We start from the raw sequence: 19298 nt of genomic DNA on the forward strand, positions 1-19298 counted from the left end.
TCTTTCTGGCAGTCAGAATATGGTATATCCAATAGTCTTCACCAGCTGCGTACTCCGGAGGCACCAGTTCTTCTTTATCCACTGTTCTGGCACGCAGAGGGGGAGGTGGAAAATTCCATGGTTTGGGCACAGCTTAGCCCTCCAAGTGACATCTTTGCTTTTTAATCCCCTCAGGAGTTCTTTTTGCAGCTGATGTGCCCAATGCTGAATGTCATTTGAGTTCTTTTTTTTTTTTAATCATTTTATTGGTGGCTCGTACAACGTCACTTACTGTTCCCATGGGAGCTGGTGGTGGATCTACAAAATACGAAGCCCTAGGCAACGTCGATGTTCCTCTGTTTATCAGGATCCGCTTACACGTCCAGCTGCGACGACTTTTGTTCCCTTGAGGCTGAGGCGTCTGTGACCTTCATCAGCAAGGGCTTCCAGGCCTCTGCACCTTCAGCAAACAAGGTTGTGCCACCTGTCGTCAATGAGCCCTCCTTCAGCCTGGATGCGGCATTCTTCATGTGGTCAGCTTCTCGGGTTCCTCGCTCAGCATGCAGATAGGAGAAGAATGATGAAAGACGGTGATAAATGAACACCTTTTCTGATTCTAAACCACACAGTGTCCCTGGGTCTCCTCAGACAACTGCCTCGTGGTCTAGGTCAGTGGTTCTCAACCTTCCTAAGGCCATGACCCTTTCATACAGTTCCTCATGCGGTGGTGACGCCCCCCAACCATAAAATTATTTTTGTTGCTACTTCATCACTGTCATTTTGCTACTGTTATGAATTGGGCGACCCCTGTGAAAGGGTCGTTTGACCCCCAAAGGGCTCGTGACCTACAGGTTGAGAACTGCTGGTCTTGGTGCAGCGTCCTCATAAGCACAAGCAAGTGTCCCGGAATTCTCATTCATTGCAGTGTTATCCACACACTGTTATGATTCACACAGTTTAATGCTTGCACCGACAATAATACACGGGGAAAGATCTAGCTGCTTGTGGTGGTTACATAATCTGGTGTCAACTGGAGACTATTAAGAGTGAAGGGGTGGAGTTTAGCCTGTCAGTCAGGTCATAGCTTGATGACCTCATTTGGAGGCGCAAAGGAGATAAACAGCTCACTGCAGGCGAGATACACTCACTCCCTGTGAGATATTCCTGATGACAAGCTACATGGAGGTACTCTGATGGAGCCAGAGCCCTGGAGCTGGAAGAGGCACATGGAGACATACACCAGTGCTAAGATGCTTCCTCCACAACTAGATCCACAAGACTTTCCACCCACTGGCCTGTGATCTGCCTGCATTTGGCATCATTGCATGGCTGCATGAGTCTAAAGAGGAATTTATGGACTAGTAGCAACATATGGGTTAATATCAGACTTATGGCCTTGATCTGGACTGGGCTGGCATGTTTTCTTAATGTACAACCGCTCTTTGATATAAAGTTCTCTCTTACACACATATGAGTGCCCATGAATCTATTTCTCTAGTTTACCCAGACTAACACACTGCTGTTCACTGCTTTCAGCCAAGAGGCACCTGGCAGCAGCAATGCTAGTCCACATGGGAGGGGCATGAAACCCAAGAGTGGGGAGATGAAATGCTTGTCAGGTGGTGAGATGCTTGTTACTGGAGGCATTGAAGCAGAAGCCAGAGGAACCTCTCCGCAGGGAGTTGTAGAGGAGATCCCTTTGAGACTTCATAGTGGATGGAGCCCACCGAAGGTTGACCCTCCCTCGTTCCACTCACAACAGTGAGGAGAACCACAGGGATTCCTGAGGAGCTAGCAAGAATCTCAGCAACTCTGAGCCTCTGCTCTGACCAGGCCGTTCTGGACAAGTCAGAAACCTGTGCTTCGTGGTTTCTCTTGGTGCAAAAGTTCTGTGACCGTCAAACGTTTGAGCTTTATTTTTATTGCTAAGCACTGGATACAAGACTCCAGCACTAAATTTCCAACTCCCACTCTTCCCTCCATCCTTCATCCTTCCTAGCTGGATCCCTCCCCATCCCCCACCTAATGCCCACCCATCTTTGCTGCCCAACCCCCTTCCCCAACCCGCTGCTTACTCTCTTCTGTGGTCCAGCTGATCCTCAAGGAATAAGGTGTTACCTCTGTCCTCCTAGAGCCAGTAAGCAGCAACACTAGGCGGCCTCCCCTTTTCCCACCTTCCCCTCCCCTCTGTGTTCTCAGTACCTCCTACCCGCCCCTAACAATAGCTGGGGTGGCCTGCTGTGTCCTCTTCCATTAAATGGGGGGTGGTGGTGTAATCTTCAAGGTGTCCACAGGACAATCTCAGAGGCTGATCCCTCCAAACAGTTCCCAGCCTCTGCTCCGATCAACTTCCCAGGGCCTGTGGTCCACCCTGTGTGCTGGTAGCAGGCTGGGAGGCGGCGGCAGAGGAGTGTGCCCTTGGCTGGGGAGAAGAATCCATCCATCCGATGCCAGACGTTTCATTTCCTGTGACCTTGAGCAAGTCTTCCTCTGCACGCCTTGCCTTGGTGAGGCACGGAGCTGGAACCTGACTGCCAGCCCAATGTAGCTTACAGACATTGTCTGCTTCCCCCCACCAGCTATCTGCTCCCAAGCTGCGGACTGGAAGAGTAGGCAGGGATGGGGGTACTTGCCATGGCCCATCTTGGAGTGGGGAGGGGGAGCTGGGCTGAGGTAGGAGGAGGCCTGCCTGGGTGCTGCTGTGTGCCTTCCGGTTCCAGTTGGTTAGTTACAGACACCATTACTGTTGGGGAGGGGGGCAGGGGCTGGGTCTCACTCTGGGCCCTTACCAGTGGCCTTTCCTCCTGCTCTTCTGCTTCCCAGATGGGGTTCCAATCCACTACCACAGGGTGATACCTGGAAGCTACTTGGGCTCTCTGGGCAGAAACAAGTGACATTACACGTCTAATCAATTCACCGCACCCATTCCAAATTCCCTTTGCTCTTTCCTCCACACGCTATCTCTGCTCTTTGGAGTTAGCAAGGAGTCCGGCAGGCACAGCAGTCAAGCACTGGGCTGCTAACCGTAGAGGTCGGCTGTTCAAACCTACCTAGGGGCTGGAGTGGAGAAGGCTTGGAGGTCGCCTTCCTAAAGGTGACAGCCAAGCATCCCCTATGGGGCAGCCCTACATTGTCCCACAAACCCATTGGCCGCTGCAGACAACAGAGAACATTTAGTATACGCACAGAGGAAGGGACCCTGGTGACATAGTGGGTTACATGTTGGGTGCTAATCACGGGCAGGCAGTTCAAAACCATCGCCCGCTGGGTGGGAGAAAGACGAGTCTTTCTACTCCCATAAAATGTCTCAGTCTTGGAAACCCACTGGGGCAGTTCTCCCCTGTCCTATAGGGTGGCTACATGTCAGCAGCACTGCGGTCGGTGGCAGGGAGCCTGTTTCTTTGTTTAGAGTTTCTACCGGGGAAAAGAGGCGATAGTAAATGGCAACAGTAAATGGGGGTACCTGTGAAGGGCTCGCCATCTCACCAGCTCGCCAGCCCTGCAGCCATTGATTTGTCTCCCCCAGAATCCTCGATCCTGCTCTGGGCAGCTGAGCTTTGAGAAAAGCCGACCTAGGGTGCAGCGTGAAGCTGCCAGAGTGCACATCTGGGGTCAACCCACCTTTGGGCCTGGGTCTTACAACCTGCTGTGTTCTGGGATGCCAGGCCTGCAGCCGGGTGGGGAGGAAGGAAGGAAGGAAGGAAGGAAGGAAGGAAGGAAGGAAGGAAGGAAGGAAAGGAGGAAGGAAAGAAGGAAGGAAGAGCCTTTGCAGAAGTGCCCCCCTTGACTGAGAGAGCCCTGATCACGTGTACACCTGCATGGTGATGGCCAATGGGGGGGGGGGTACGGGCAAGGACCCCATTTCCTACTTTGGAACTTGGGATTGGTGCCTGCCTTTCTGTTGCACCCCAACTGGTGTGGAAAAGCTGGGGGCGGTGAGGCGTCTGAGCAAGCAAGGGAAAGTGACAGGAGAGGAGAAGGGGGGTTGGAAAAACCAACCTCGTTTCCATAGTAACCACACATGTGAGCCAGCTGCTGTCACCATGGCAACAAGGGGGAGCTGGCTCAGAGGCTGCTGCTGTCTCGAGGGAGACACAATTTTTGACAAAAAAAAAAACAAACCCCAAAAAACCTTTGATTAAAAAAAAGAAAAGAAAACCACCCGCCCTGGGATTCTGGGGAGCTGTGAAAGTGACAAAGGGGAGGAGGGGGTTGGGCTGTGGAGGAGGAGGCTGCTGGCAGAGGCGCTCTTGCCAACAGCAACCACTTCCACAGCCACGATGTGCTGCCACTGCAGAGAATTGCAGAGTCAGGGTTTTAGAGCTAGAGGGGGTCTCAGGGATCATCTCCCTGACCCCCACGAGATAAATGAGGGAGGCTAGTCTCTTGCCCACAGGGGTCCTGGGGCAGGAAGTGTCCCTTCAGGAAGGCCACTAGGGAAGGGAGGGAACCTGCCGGCTTTGTGGGGTGGCTGAGCCCAGCCCTGGGGCTGGGTGTGCTGTGATTGGGAAGGAAAGGGATAAATGGCCCGATCCAAGCTGCCCACCGGGTTCTCCCTTGACCCTGCACCCCTGCTCAGCTCGGCCTCCAAGATCTGTCCCTTCCAGCTGGGTGGGAGAGAGATGACCAGCCAGGGTCACAAGGAGCTCCCCAATATAAAGACCCCAAACCAGTTGCTTTCGGATCACTCTGGGGCACTGCAGAGTCAGTCCCAGACTCTGGACTGCAAAGACAGAGCCCATACCCACCAGGTGCCCTGTGGAAGCAAGCTGTGGCGGTTTGCCCAGGAAAGACACCAGGTCTCTGAAACTCTATGCAGGGCTGCGAATGACCAGCCACTGCGGGAGACAGGTGAGGCTTTCTACTCTCCGAAAGCGTTTTTACAGAATCCCGCAGGGACAGCTCTACCCTGTCCTATGGGCTGCGATCCTTCAGGATCAACTCGAAGGCAGTGAGGCGTTTTCTTTTTTGTTTATGAGTCAGCTCAGAGCGGCCCCATGTATACCTCAGCAGATATGAGGTTCCAGATGGCTCTCAGGGGCTGATTTTTAGCAAGTAGAACACTAGGCTTTTCATTTCTTCCCAGGCATTTCTAGGTAGATTCAAACCTCTAACCTTTAGGTCAGCAGACAAGAAAACCACATTCAACCTGTGTACTCCCCAGGAGTTCCGGGGGGCTGGGAAGTGTAGACCACTTTCTTGGAGGAAAGACTGTCATCGCCACCCAGGTGATGCTGACTCACAGGGACCTTACTGGGCAGAGCAGAACCGCCCTGGGACGAAACTGCTTATGAGAAAGCCCCATTTTTCTTTCACCCATTGGCTGGTGGTTTTGAAACGCGGACCTTGTGGATCAAGCCAGCATGTAACCACTAGGCCAGCATGTAACCACCACCAGGGCTCCTCCAGGGTAGAACATTGGCCCTGAATCTCAGCATGGCCGAGGGGGCCAGCCAGGAACCTTCCTGGGGACACTGGCTGGGGACCAGGTATGTGGGCCAGGTCAGATGCAGGGAAGAGCAGCCAAGCTACAGCTGGTCCAGGAAGTCTAGCGGCTGCTGCAGAGCGTCCCTGAGTGCATTCTGAGTCACAGGACCCTGGGTGACAGGGACCTGCCCCAGAGTGCTTCCTAGGTGGCAGCATGTTTATGGAAGCCAAGTGCCTGGTCTCTGAGCCCTGGTCTTTACTGATCACAGCCAAGGATTGACCATAGCACCCCCAGGGATGCCAGGAAGGTGAGGAGACCCCTTTCTGAGGTTTTTTTTTTTTTTATCACTGCGGGGGGAGGGGCAGTGGAGGGGGGGAGCGGCTGACCAGCTAGGGGTGGTGCAGGGTGGGGCTCTGAGCATCTCCCACTTCAACAGAAGCATCTCCCTCAGGCTTTTCTCTTGGCTCTGTTTGTTTTTCTCTGTCTCTCACGTGTCCTCTCAGGCCCTGTCTGTTGAGAGGTAGCCCTCCTGACTCAAGGTCACATGACCAGCCTGCTGGCTTTCAGCCCCAGAGCAAGACACACTGGGACAATGGAATTTGGAGCCCATTTCAGAGCCAGGGCCAGGGCTGCTGGGCCTCAGGCAAAGGAGGCCTCCCGTGGCCTTTCTTTGAAGAGCCTTGAGGAGTGACGCATGCTGGCCCCAGGTCCCCTTGGCCTTGGCCCGGACTGACGCAGGTGAAGGGCACGGGCGTCAGGGGGAGCCATCTGGCCACCCTTTGTCCTGGAGCTCCACTTCCTCTTCCTCTCCCTCCCTCCCTCTCCCTCCTCCTCTCCCTCCCTCTCTCCCTCTCCCTCTCCCTCTCCCTCTCCCTCGGGGCTTGGTGTGGCCTCAGCTGGGTGAGGTGCTGGTGCCCGACAGGCAGCCTGACAGGGTGGTACTCTGCCACAACTGGGGGGCGGGAGGGGTTGACAGCCCTCCCCACAACCTTCCGGGAGTGCTTCATGTTTCTAGTCAGCTGCCCTTCAACCCCACCCCCTACTCTCCCGGCCCCCCACTCCAGCATCTGAGGCAGCAACCACGTGGGTGCGTTACTATGGAAACGGCGGAGTTCTCCGGGAAAGCAATATTTAGTGTAAGCTGAGATGGCTGGGGGCTGCGGCTAGGATACAATAGGTGACTACACCTGTTTGGCTCAAGTCCCGCTAGCTCACCTCTCTCTTTCCAGAACTGCTCTGTATGGCTGTCTCACTGGCCCTCTTCCCACAGGGTACCTCCCTCCCTCCCTAGGGCCACGGGTGGGTCCCAGCCTTGTTTGTAATCTCAGGCCACACACCCTACGGGCCTGTCTGTGCCACCCCCCCCCCCAGGAGGGTGATCCATATTATATAACACTCCCATTGGCCTCATTCAGGGGAGCCCTTGAACCTCTGTCGTGTGTGTGTGTGTGTGTGTGTGTGTGTGTGTGTGTAAATCTGGGCCCTGAGGCTCCCATAGCCAGATCTGGTGGGCAAAGGCTGAGTGGGGGGCTTACAACAGCCCCCAGGAGACTTTTTCCTGCAGGCCACACCTGTCCTCAAAGCCCCCTGCTCAAGTCTGGCTGGGGTGCTGTGCCTGTCCTTGTTACCGTGTATGCTTGCAGACACCCTCTCTACCCTCATCTCCTCCCCGCCCCCCCCCCCCCCCCCCGCCACCACCACCAGCTAAGGTCTTTGCTTCTCCCCTTTGCTGTGTGTCTTGGGGTAAATTACCTAGCCTTTCTGAGCCTCAGCTTTGTATTCCATGAAGCAGGACTCTGAAAATAACTGCCTCATGGGTGGGGGCGGGGGGCAAGATGGCATGACATAGCACATCAGCACAGCACCTGGTGCCACCACCAACAGGAGTGTGATGACTGTTAGTACCCATCCTTCCTGCCGCGCCCAGGACAAGCCCCGGCTCCTCCATGGAGCCCAGCCGGCCTTGCTTTGTGGAGGGAGGGACTGTGGGTGATTAGAGCCACCTGGCTTTGCGGAAGATGACAGCCTAGAAAACCAGGTGGGCTGGGCCTCCCTGTCATACCACACGGGACCCCTAATAACTTCTTCAGGCCAAGCGCTCCACGGGCCACCTTCTCTTGAGTCCGAGAAGAGGGGTGTGGTGGACTAGGGTCTAGCCCAAGGGCCTCAGAGGCTGGTAGGAAGCTAGGCCAGTAAGCAGCAAGACCAGGATGCATACTGGGCCTGAAGGGTCACCCCAGTATGTGCACCCCACCCAGTATGGCCCCACTCCCAGCTCTGTGCCATCCTTCCCAAAGCTAGGCCATTGCTGCTTCTGTTTCTATCCCAGGGCCACCAGTACGGTGGTGCCGTTGCTGGGGAGTTTATAGGAAGCAGGTGACCTGACCCAGGTCCTGGGGGTTGCAGGGGGGGGCCTGTCGGCTGGCCGCCAAAATTAAATGCCTCTGCCAGTCTGCTCTGCTTTTCCACAGGGCTCTGACCTTGGTTTCTCAGGTCCGACCTACCAGACCGAGGCAGGAGAGTGAATGACCTTGACCTGCTTTTGTCTGGAAGAGTCTTTTTTAGGAGAAGAGGGGTGAGAGAGGGAGAGGGGAGGGGAGCGAGGAAAGATGGAGGAGGGAGGATGTGGGGAAGGGAGAGGGAGAGAGGCTGGTGGGGAGGAGGTAGAGGGGAGGGAGGTGGGAGAGGAGGTGTGATTCTGAGCTCCCAGGAAGAAGAAAGGATGAGAAAGCAAGAAGCGCCTTTGAGAGAAGGATGAAGGGGGAGGAACTGAGGCTGGTGGGAAGAGAGGAGAGGGGTGAGAAAGGGAGGGAGGGAGCGTGAGCATGTGTGAGCTGGGGGAGGGACTGGAAGGATGGCTTCAGGAACCCAGAGAACAAAGACCAGGCTGAGCCTTGGCCTCTCTGCCACCTGGACCACCCCAGAGGGCCCAATGAACTTGAACTGGAGCAGCCTGACTCAGCTGTGGGCGCCCACCCCGCCCACAGACCCTGTTTGGCGAAGTACTTTTCAGCTAGCAAAACCAGTGGCCACCACCGCCCCAGATCTGAGCCCCGACCTTGCAGGTCTTTGTGACAACGTGTCTGCCCTCAGTGTTTTCCCCCCAGACAGGTTGCCCTGGACAAGCAGAAAGGAGTCTGTGAGTGTGTGTGTGTGTGTGTGTGTGTGTATAGCCTAACAGCGCCCCCGCATCCCCTCTGCAAAGCTGGGGCCTTTCTAAACAGGCAGCACCCAGGAGCTGACACTGCTTTATGGACCTAAAAGGCATCCATCGCTGAGTATTGGCTTTATTTCATTCAGTCCTCACTGAGCCTAAAAATCCCAAACTCACTGTCATGAAGCCCTCTCCAACTCATTTCCAGTCTGTATGACAGGGTAGAACTGGCTCTGTGGGGTCCCGAGACTGTCAACCTTTAGGGGAATAGAACGTGTGATCTTTCTCTTGAGCAGATGGTGGTTTTGAACTGCTGACCTTGAGGTTAACAGCCCAATGCATAATCCACTATTGCCGCTAGGGCTCCTTAATCCTCGCTCCAAAAAACCAACTACCATCGGAGTTAATTCTGACTCATGGCCACCCTACAAGGCAGAGTAGAACTGCCCAGGTGGGTGTCTGAGACTGCAACTCTTCATGGGAGCAGAACGTCTCTTCATGCTTCTACAGAGCTAACTGATGATTTTGAACCGCTGAGCTCGAGGTTAGCAGCCCAAAGAGTAACCACTATGCCATCAGGGCTCCATCTATCATAGGAGCCCTAGATATCCTGTTATGATTTCCATTTTTCAAAAGGAGAAATGATGGCCAATCAGGGTTGGATATTGGCTTAGATAGTAAGAGAGCAAGAGCAGAAACGGGCCCCTAAGTCCACAAGGTCTGGCCACTGCATTGCATGGTTTCTTGGGAGCCAAGGAAAGAGCTAGGTCATGGTCCATCCTCCTGGGGCTGGAATCCAGGGCAGAGGATGAAGCCAGAGGGCCCAGGATTAGCAGCTCTTAGGGGCCACAGAAAAGCTCTCAGTGCTCCTCCCTTGCCCCTCCCACTCCAGGAAGGTGTGGGAGGAGGAACTGGCCAGAAGGCTCAAGACACAGGTCAGGTGACCCCTCTTAGATGGTGTGCCCACTTGTGGGAAGATCTGGGGGCCTGAGGGAAAGTTCTCCGGGTGCAGGAAGGAAGGCCCAAACAAGAAACAGGCAGGCAAACCCAAGCCAAACCTGTGACAGTAGATGGATTCGGATGCGTGGTAAGTAACCCGTGTGTTTTCAACAGAACGGTGCTCCACAGGTTCAATGGCTGCCGTTGCCAAGCCTTGCTGGGTTACGTTGAACGACCAACCTTGCAGTTGGTCCAAACCAGACCCATTGCCATGTAGTCGATGCTGACTCATAGTGACTCTCGTGGCTTGGCCTTGTGGCTATCTTCAGCTGTAACTCTTTACAGGTGTTGAATGCCTCATCTTTCTCCTGAGGAGCAGCTAGTGGCTTAGAACTACTGATCTTGTGGTTAGCAGCCCAAAGGATAATTCACTGTGCCACCACCATCCAGTGGATGCTGACTCATAGCAACCCTATGGGGCAGGATAAAACCGCCCTGTGAGTTTCCAAGACTGTAACTGTAACTTGAGTGGAAAGCCCCTTCTTTCGTTCAAGAAGTGGCTGGTGGATTCCAACCGCTGGCCTAGTGGATCACAGTCCAAAGCACAGCCATGACGCCACCGAGGCTCATTCTCATGGAAGGCCAGCAGGGTGGTGATAAGGCTCTGCGCTCATGGGTGGAAGGGCTCCTAGTGACACAAGTGGTTTGTCAACAGGAAGGTCCGGTTCAAAGCCAGCCTCTGCCTTGTGGGAGAAAGATGAGGTGATCGGCTTGCTCCCTTAAAGGTTCAGAAACCCGAGGGGACACTTCCCGTTGGTTCCCTGGGATCCTGTGGGGTCAGAAGCCACTCCCTGAAGGAAGTGGGCTGGCTTCATGGGTGGCCCCTGGGTGCTGACAGCTGACAAGAGCACAAGGGACATGGTGGTTACAGCGCTCCCCTCCCGTGGTTGTCAGCTAACTACCAGTCAGAGGTGGGGATCCGCCAGGGGAGAAGCGAGTGGCATCCTGCCGCTAGAGACTGCACTCTCTCGCCAATCCCAGGGGCAGTTCTCCTCTGCCCTATCGAGTCACTATGAGTTGGCATCTACCTGATGGTAACTGTTTTGTTTTCTGCTACCTGAGAGACTGGCAGTCCCACCCCACCCAGTGGTGCAGTGGAACAAGAGAGCTGGCATCTGCTCCCATTAAGAGCTGAGGAAACCACCCTACGGAGCGAGCAAGCCTGCTCTGTAACACACAGGGTCGCGGGGCCTCGGAATCCACTTGCTCCTACTGCCCGTCAGCAGCTTTCAGGAGGCGTCTGAGAACCTTTGTCCTAAGAAGTGTGTTCAGATACGCTCACACACGCGTCCCCCTACGCCCCCTCTTGTCTCTACAACCACCCTCCATGACATGCCAAATCCACCTGGCTTGATTTTACCGCCTGGCCTGTGCTCTGCGGCTGGAGGAAGGCCAAGGTTGCCCAGCCCACAGCAGGGAGGGGCCCCCACCTGGATGAGATAAAGTTTCTGCCCTACCTGCGGCACCTGGGGGCTCACAGGGAAAGAGCAGGCCCCCACCCCACAGGGTAGAGTCCTGCAGAGGCTGCTGAAAGCCCCCTGATCCCAGCCTCCCTGTGACTATGCCCCTCCTGTCCAGGGCCCTGGTGAGTTTCCGTCATCCCTTTCATCAGGGTGCAGGTTCCTTGGGGTTTGGGGAAAAGGGCTTCCCTCTCCTGCCTCCCTTGCCCTCACCCAGATGGCATCCCTTTCCCAGGGGACCAGGGATGCAACTTCAGTTGGGTTTCTTGTGAGGGAGAGGGCTGCAGGAGTGTGTGTGTGTGTGTGTCCTTTCAAGCTACCCCTTAGAATCCCATCCACCTAGGGTGGTGTCTGCTTCCCCCCACTTCCCATGTGGCTGAGACCAGGAAAGAATGGGAGGCAGCTGAGGGACGTTGCCCTGAAGAAGGATGAAGTAGAAGAAGAACTCCAGGGTGACGGTGGGGGTGGAGATGCTGCGTGACAGCGGTCCAGCAGAATCCTCCTAGGATGAAGGATGGGATGTGGGGCAGAGGCTGAAATGTGGAGAAAGCCAGGGTGCAGAGCGGGAGGGGTTGGGGATGGTGGTCCAGGGAGGGAAGATTCTGGAGCCTGAGGAGGGGGGCTGGGAAGGGGTGGGCTCTGAATTTCTGCAGCCGCCCCGCCCCCAGGATCTCCCACTGTGCATCCCCCCTCCCCCCAGCCTGCGGAGAAGGCCCCTCTGTGCTTCCAACCTGATCTGTAATTTCCGGCAGACATTTGAGGTCCCTGACATCTGCATAATGTGAGCCAGTCGCCTAGCAACGGGAACAGCTGTCTGGCATTTCCAAGATTAAACTGTAACTATACACGGTCCAAGGAGCCTGGTGGTGCAGTGGTTCACCTGCCCCACAGCAAGCCACAAGGGCAGCAGTTTGAACCAATGGCCACTCCTTGGGGCGGTGGGGGGTGGATGGGGCAGCCCTGCCCCCTTAAAGAATCCATAGGCGGCTGTTCTGGTTGGTCCCAAGGGGTCCTGTCTGAGTCAGAATAGGTTTGGTTTGGGTTTGCCTGCCCTCACCAGGAGTGGGGAGAGAGGAGGATGGAGTGGGGGATACACACTGCTTCCTGGCACTTTCAAAGGCATTTAGCTTTTATTCATTTCCTGCCTCCAGGGAAGAGGGTGCGGATCAGATCTGATCTCATTGAGCCCGGCTGCTCCCACCACCTCCTGGTTCACACATGGCTCTGTCCCCAGATCTGGTTGCAGTGAGCAGAAGGAAGAGCTGTCTCTTGTCTTGAGTCATCTTTCACTTTTCTGAAGGTGTGGGGTACAGATGAAGCCGTGATGTCTCCCCCTAGGGAGTACAATTGTTCGAATCTACTGTGAGACACTCAGAAGAAAGGCCTGGCAGTGACCTATTTCCCAAAGGCCACAGGGACATTGAGTGCCCTGGGGGGCAAAGTCTGACTCTGACCCACAGGGGCTCTCCAGGAGCCAGAATCAATTCCTGTGGCCCCAGAAGTGGGCTCATTCTGTCTAGCGGCATTGTAATAATTGGATGACTTTATAATCGTTGGATGACTATGCCTCGCCAAAGGCCAGAACCAAACCCACTGTCATGGAGCCACTTCTGTCTCCCACTGACCCTGGAGGACAGAGCAGAACTGCTCCACAGGGGCTCCCAGGTTGTGAACATCTCCACATTGCTCCCTCTGGGGGCTGTCAGTGGGTTTGAACTACCAGCTGTTCCGTTAGCCACTAGGGCTTGCCCACCTGTGAAAGAAGACCACCCTCACATCTCTGATTGTCGCCTTGAGGATAAAAAGGAGTCAGTTCTCACTCAGGCGACAATCCAAGCTCTCTGGCCTGCAGGTCACCTGCTCCTCCCCCCAGCTTTCTGCTTCAGAGACCCCAGAGGGCCCAAACAGGTCGGTACCCCCCAGCAAGACTCCTGTGGCTGTCCGATGAGGTGTCCTTGTCCCTTGGCCTGCTTGGACCCAGCAGTTCCTGTGCCCCAACCCCTGTGCTTCTGGCTCCTGCTATTTGGCTCAGCTCCTGACCTGGTAAAGGGGTTATTTGGATTTTGCAGTAAGGGAGTGGGGGTGGGGGAGGGAAAAACCCTTTCACAGTCTGTCCTGGCCAGTTCCAAGAATGTGTTCTTGGTCAACAGAGCAGTGACCCAGGCGAGGCGGCCAGGCCAGGCCAGGCCCGGGCTTGGAGGCCGTCCCGGAGGGCCTGCCAACCGGAGCTGCCCCCCACCCCCGTCGGGCAGGCGCCTCTGCTGACTCATCGCAGCCCCAGCTGGCAGCATCCTTGCTGGGGATGCGGCTGAGATTCCTCCGAGATGACTGATGCCTCCTCCCTGAGCTCTGCGAAAACATGTTTGTAGACGGCACGCAAACACACACAGACACTCCTGGGGCTGGCCCGGCCACCTGCATACACATGTTTGTGGGCCCAGAGGTGCAGTGTGCACATGGGGCACCCCCATGGGCTGGTTGCCCCTGAAAGCCTGCGTGGTGGCCCCTGCGGACAAGTGCATGCACACAAACCCATGCCCCACAAGGGGCTGAGCCTCCAGGGGAGAGGGTGGTGTCTGTCTGCAGTGAGCTGCTCTCTTTAATCTGAAGGAGTCTTTGGGGTCAACAGGAACATTCTTGGCTAAGGTCCCTCCGTCCCCCTGCCTGCCCCCCTCCCAGCTCGCTTGGTTTCCTTCACTGGGATGATCTAATCTCCCATTGCCTCAGCCTGCCAGGTGTTTGATGTCTGATGTTCCAGTCGCTTAGCTGGGAACTGGACTTTTCTAGAGCTGGACGCCTGGCTGGGCCCCCACTGGGTGTGTGTGTGGGGGGGGGGACATGGGGGTGGGGGTAAGGTGGGAAGGGGAGGGGCTGGGAGCCTCTGTTCCCCAGGAGAGACAGGATCACAGAGGTGGCAACTCTCAGGTGGAAAGTGCTGGGTTTGCCTCTATGTGTCTCGGAAAATGTTTGTTCCGCCTGGTGCCAGGCAGAGCTGTGGCAGGGTGAGGCTGCGTGCCCAGGGCTTAGCACACAGCCCTGGACACCAGCCACCAGGGCCCAGCTGCCAGCGCTCTGTGTGACCTTGGTCACATTAGGCTCTTGCTGCCTTGGTCCCCCCACCCGCTGGGCTGAAATTGGACCCCATGCTGGGTGTGCCAGGGTTTTAATGCAACAGGGCTTGGCAGGCGCCTGGGCACCAGGCAAGGTTGTTTGTCACGGGTTCTCAAAGGGGCGGAGAGGCAGGCAGGCCCTGGGCCAGCACCAGGCCCACGTTCCTCCGCTCGCTCTCCCCCCTCCACTCAGCCCTGGCCTCTTTAAATGGCCCCTCCCAGGGGAGCGGGGTACTCAGGGCGGGGTGGGGGTGGGGAAGCCAGGCCCCAGGGTGCTCTCTGCTGTGATGCAGTGGTTGCTAAGGCAGGCTTGGTACCGGGCCTCCAGGGGTGAGCCCCGACCAGCTTGCATCTAATAGACTTGGCAAAGCCCCAGCCAGCTACAAAACGCAGTCCCATGTGAAGACAGGGCGGGTTCGGGCGCCCGCCGGCTTTCCTAGGCGAGGATCTCAGTAGGAAGTGTGTAGAAAAGGATAGCAATGGAAACAGTCCGCACAGAGAGGCCTCGACCTGTGTAATGTCAACAGCTGCAGGCAAGCACCCCCTGAGCAGGCGCTCTCCCCAGCTTCCACGCTGTGCTTCATGCCGCGTCAGGCAGGCACAGAGTAAACAGCCCCGAGACAGGCAGATATTCCGCGCAGACCCGTCTTCCCACCCGGGACACAGCAGACCCACCCGCGCCGCTCCGGGTTTCCCAACTACAGGGACAAAGCCGGGAATGAAGCAACCTGCCTGCAGTCCCTTTATCCACCAGGAGGGGGCGAGAGCGCCTCCGTCCGTGGTCCTGCAGGTCTTGGGGAATTAAAGAGAAATCCGGCCGCCCTGAAAGCTGGGCGCTGGGGAGCCCACAGGTGGGAGCTCTGGACCTGAGCAGTGACCTTGGCTGAGGAGGGCTCCCTGGCATCCCGCTGGTGAAGGATTCTAGCAGAGAACAATCACCACTGCTAACTTTACTGTGCTTTCACTGGGCACTCCGGACCCTTCCAAGATCTCACTTCATCTCACCCTCACGAAGACACCGGGAGCGGCATGGCAGTGCCATGTCCCTGTGTTACGGAGAGGCAAGCTGAGGTGCAGAGATATTAAGGAGCTACTAGCCAGGAGCAGGGTCAGGGTTCAGACCACAGATGCTGTGTCCAAAGAGCAGCTCTTAAGCCCACTCCGCGTGGTGCCCTGACTGCTCAAGGTTGGCACAGTTCATATTGATGTCCCCACTTCACCACCACTGCCCAAAAGCAGCTACTCCAATCTTCCTCTGCCTCTGACCCCCCAGGGACCTCTTGTCAGACAAGACAATCCTTCTGGAAAATTCTCTTAGGCTGTTCTCAAACTGAGCGACCCGAGGCACGGGACCTTATCTTCTACGTTCAGTCCAATGCGAGGCCTAGAAGACCCCTCAGTGTGCAGGCTGCTCTAACGCACAAGGCTCCCAGACACCAGTTACCCCAGCCAGGCACACATTGGCCCACATTCACACATGCGCACAGAACAGGGACACGGCGGAGGTCAGGAAGACTTCTGGGAATCTGGCGTTTTGGTTAGGATTTTTAGGAGCAGCCAGCACTGGGGCCTACAGTGGCTTCTGGATGCATAAACAATTCACAGGGCCTTACAGACCTGCACCATCGACACATTGACAGACAGTGTTGTGTATGACAACACACACACATGCGCGTGCTTTCTTGTTCCTGAGGCTTGTGTTCCCATCTGCTGTTACTCTTAAGTGCTGCCTGAATCGGTTCCGACTCATAAGGGACCCCGGGTACCACGGAACAAAACACCGTCGGGTCCCTCGCTGTCCTCACACTCTCCCTCAAGTGAGTCCGTGGTGGCGGGCATGAAGTCCGACCATCTCGTTAAGGGCCTTCCCCAGCAGAAGGTCGCATTCCTGAGCTACTTCAGAGGCCTCTCCTCCAGTGGCCTCTGGCAGGTGCTCTGCTGGTAATGCAAAGGCTGGAGGCTTGAGGCTGCTCAGTGTCACCTTGGAAGAAAGATCGGCTTCAGGAAAACCCGCCCTCTGAGACCCACAGAGCGCATTTCTCCTTGGCCACATAGGCAGGAGGGAACCAGGGTTTGCCCGGGCCTCCAGACCGACTGGTTTTCCTCGATGGTGTGAACACAGCAATCCGATGGAGTCGACAACAGAAAAGGAGTGAGTGTCACTTACTGTGGGTCTGCAAACTGGGGTAACATTCGGACGAGGCAGTTCAACTGTTCCAAAGAGAAAAGGATGCTCTAAACATTCACACGCTCGGTCTTGACCACAGGAGCCCCGGCAATGGGCAATGTCGTGGTTGCTTAACAAGGCTGCTGCAAGGTCTTAACCCTGTCTTGACCACAGGAGCCCCAGTGATGTTGTGGTTATGCGTGGGGCAGCTAACTGAAGGCCAACAGTTCGAAACTGCCAGCCACTCCGAGGGAGAAAGATGGAGCTTTCTACTCAACATAAAGTGTCACAGTCTCAGAAACTCACAGGGGCAGTTCTACCCTGGCCAAAGGGCCTCGAAGGGGCAGCACCAACTCCAGGGCAGTGAATTTTGAGGTCTTATCAACACTGCTGTGGAAAATAACAAGGTGCCCTAAGAAGGCCCTTTCCGGTGACCCTAGCATCTCAGCTCCTAGCAACAGACTGCACACAGATCCTGCTCCCAAGGAGTGCCACGCCTAAGGCAAAGGCGTCTCCTAGCTGTTCACTAGGTTCTTACAGGACTTAAAGGTGACTTTCAGAAACCAGTTTACTCAAGGCTCAAGGTTTGAAGATCTCAGAGCAATGCCTGGCTTCTTTCCCATCCGCTTCGGCCTGGCAAGGGCAAATCAGAGCCGTGCAGCTTTTCAATCCACCCATTCTGGCCTTGACCCCCTGGGACTCCCAGCACAGAAGAGCTGGCCTCCTTCCCTCCCTGGCCACCCCCAGCAGCAGCCCTGTTGGGGGCTGGGGCGATGCAGCAATGAATAACTCTATAAAAAGGTTTGTGCAATGTTTCAGCAGAAATAGAGTTCTTTAATTTTTTTCAAATAGTTAATTTTTATAGTTAATTATTATAACAAAAACATTTTTATAAGCCCAGCTAACGTATATCCATATACCTGTCACTATGCGTCAGCACCGATGGGTGGCAATGAAGAATGTGTTCCAGCCAGAGCGGTTATTGCTAGACTGACATTTTGAATCATGCCCCGCCCCCCTTGGCCTCCAGAAATCTGGATTCCAGGAGAATCATCTCAGTGGATAAAGGAAAGAAAAATTGATTTATGCTAGCACCCTTTTGTTGTTGTTATTTAAAGATACTTATCCCCACTCCAATATTTTTAGGTAGCCCCTACTCAGACCAGAGGAGCTCTGCAGACACAGTGTATTATGCATTGAGCTATAAACCACCAGGCCAGTGGTTCGAACCCACTCGCTGCTCCATGGGAGGAAGATGACACTGTCTATCCCTGTAAAGATGTAAAGTCTCAGAGACCCAAAGAGTGAAGTTCTCTGTCGCAAAGGGTCACTGTGAGTTGGAATTGACTCAGTGGCAGCTGCATTTGGTTTTGTTTGGTCACATCAGTCACATGAGCCAGCTCCTGACTCGGCTGTTCCAAACCACCGTTCCTGTCTCCCTGCCTCCTGCCTTCCCTGTGTCTCTGCCCATCTCCGACCTGTGTTTTCCACCTTCTGCCGGGGACTTGGAGCCCACTCACCGAGACGTCTCCCCCTTTAGACAGAGAGCCAGGTAGGGGCTGCTGAGTGGCATTGGAGAAAGGGTTGGAAGCTAGAGAGGTTGGGCCAGGGCCTAGGGGTGACCCCAAGTGTCTCCTCTCCCCATTCAGCCCTTCCTTCCCTTGAGGTCTAACTGGGGTCCAAAATTCTAGAAGCATGGCTTGACCTCTGGGATCTGCAAGAGTGTGCCTTGGGGTCTGAAGCACAGGGAGGTTGGCAGGGGGTGTCACCCAGGGTGGTATGGTAACTCACAGTGTCGCACCCCCCGCACCCCACCATGGAATTCCATACAGAATCCTAAGGTTTAGTCACAGTGAGATGTGACAAATACAGTTGTCAAAAAGGACCCCTGGTGGTACAATGGTTATGAGGAGGGCTGCAGTCTCTAAGGTCGGCAGTTCAAAACCCCCAGCTGCTGAGAGGGAGAAAGTGAGGGCTTTCCCCTGCTGTTCTGAGTCACCGTCTCAGTCTCAGAAACTCACAGGACAGTCCTCCTGCATCCTCGAGGGTCAGCTGTGAGCTGCCAGCGGCTCCAAGGCAGTTGAGTATGGCTTTTGCATGTATAGTTGTAAATTGCTTACATGTAATTTTTTTTGCTTATGTCTACTGACAACAAAATTGTCTTTTAAAAATCTTCCCATAATGAATTGCAATATTTTTATAGCATTATTAGTAACTAAACGGAAGCCTTTAAAAGTTTTTTGTTTTTTTTTTTAGTTTTCTCCTTTTCTTTTAATTATGAATTCATTCTCCCAGAGAATGCCATGACCCACAGTGGTTTGCACGTAGAAGACACGGACTCGACAAAGGCCATGCAATACCTGCAGCCGAGGAAACAGCAGCTGGAGCCACGTGGTGCCCAGTGTCCTCGTGAGGATGCGGGCTCGGCTCTGGCGGCAGCAGCACTGTAGAAGGTGCTCCCCCCCCCCCGAAAGCAAATTAGCATAGACCAGAGGTCCCTTGGATCCTACTCATGGTGACCCCTTCACCACACAAGGAAATGCCACCCACCCACCGCCCAGCTCTGGGCCATCCTCCATTTGTCAGTGGGGCTTATGAAAGTATTTTTGTTGTTATCATGAATGACAGGGACTTTGTTACTAAAAAAAAAATCCATTCTGCTGAAATATTGCCCCCAATCGCCCCTGTAGTCCTATGCCCATGGGGCAGAGTGGCAGGGGTGGGGAGGGTGGGGAGTGGAGGTATGAGTGTGGGGGCTTGGGAGAAAGCATTTGGGGGCCTGCTGGTTTTGGTCTCTAGTGAAGCTGGAAATGACAGGTCTGAGCTTCCCAGATGGCTTCGTTCTGTCTGCCCTTACCCCATGGCAGGGGGTGTTGGGGCTTGCTGTGGGGCACAGAGGAAATGTCTCCTCCATGGCAGTGCCCACTACCTGTCCACCACCTCCTGTGGGATAAGGAGGGACCCTCAGGGCCATGGGTGGGAATGTGGTGAGGCTGGGGTC

This window comes from Tenrec ecaudatus, chromosome 14 (genome assembly GCF_050624435.1).
Source record: "Tenrec ecaudatus isolate mTenEca1 chromosome 14, mTenEca1.hap1, whole genome shotgun sequence".
Lineage (NCBI taxonomy): Eukaryota > Metazoa > Chordata > Mammalia > Afrosoricida > Tenrecidae > Tenrec > Tenrec ecaudatus.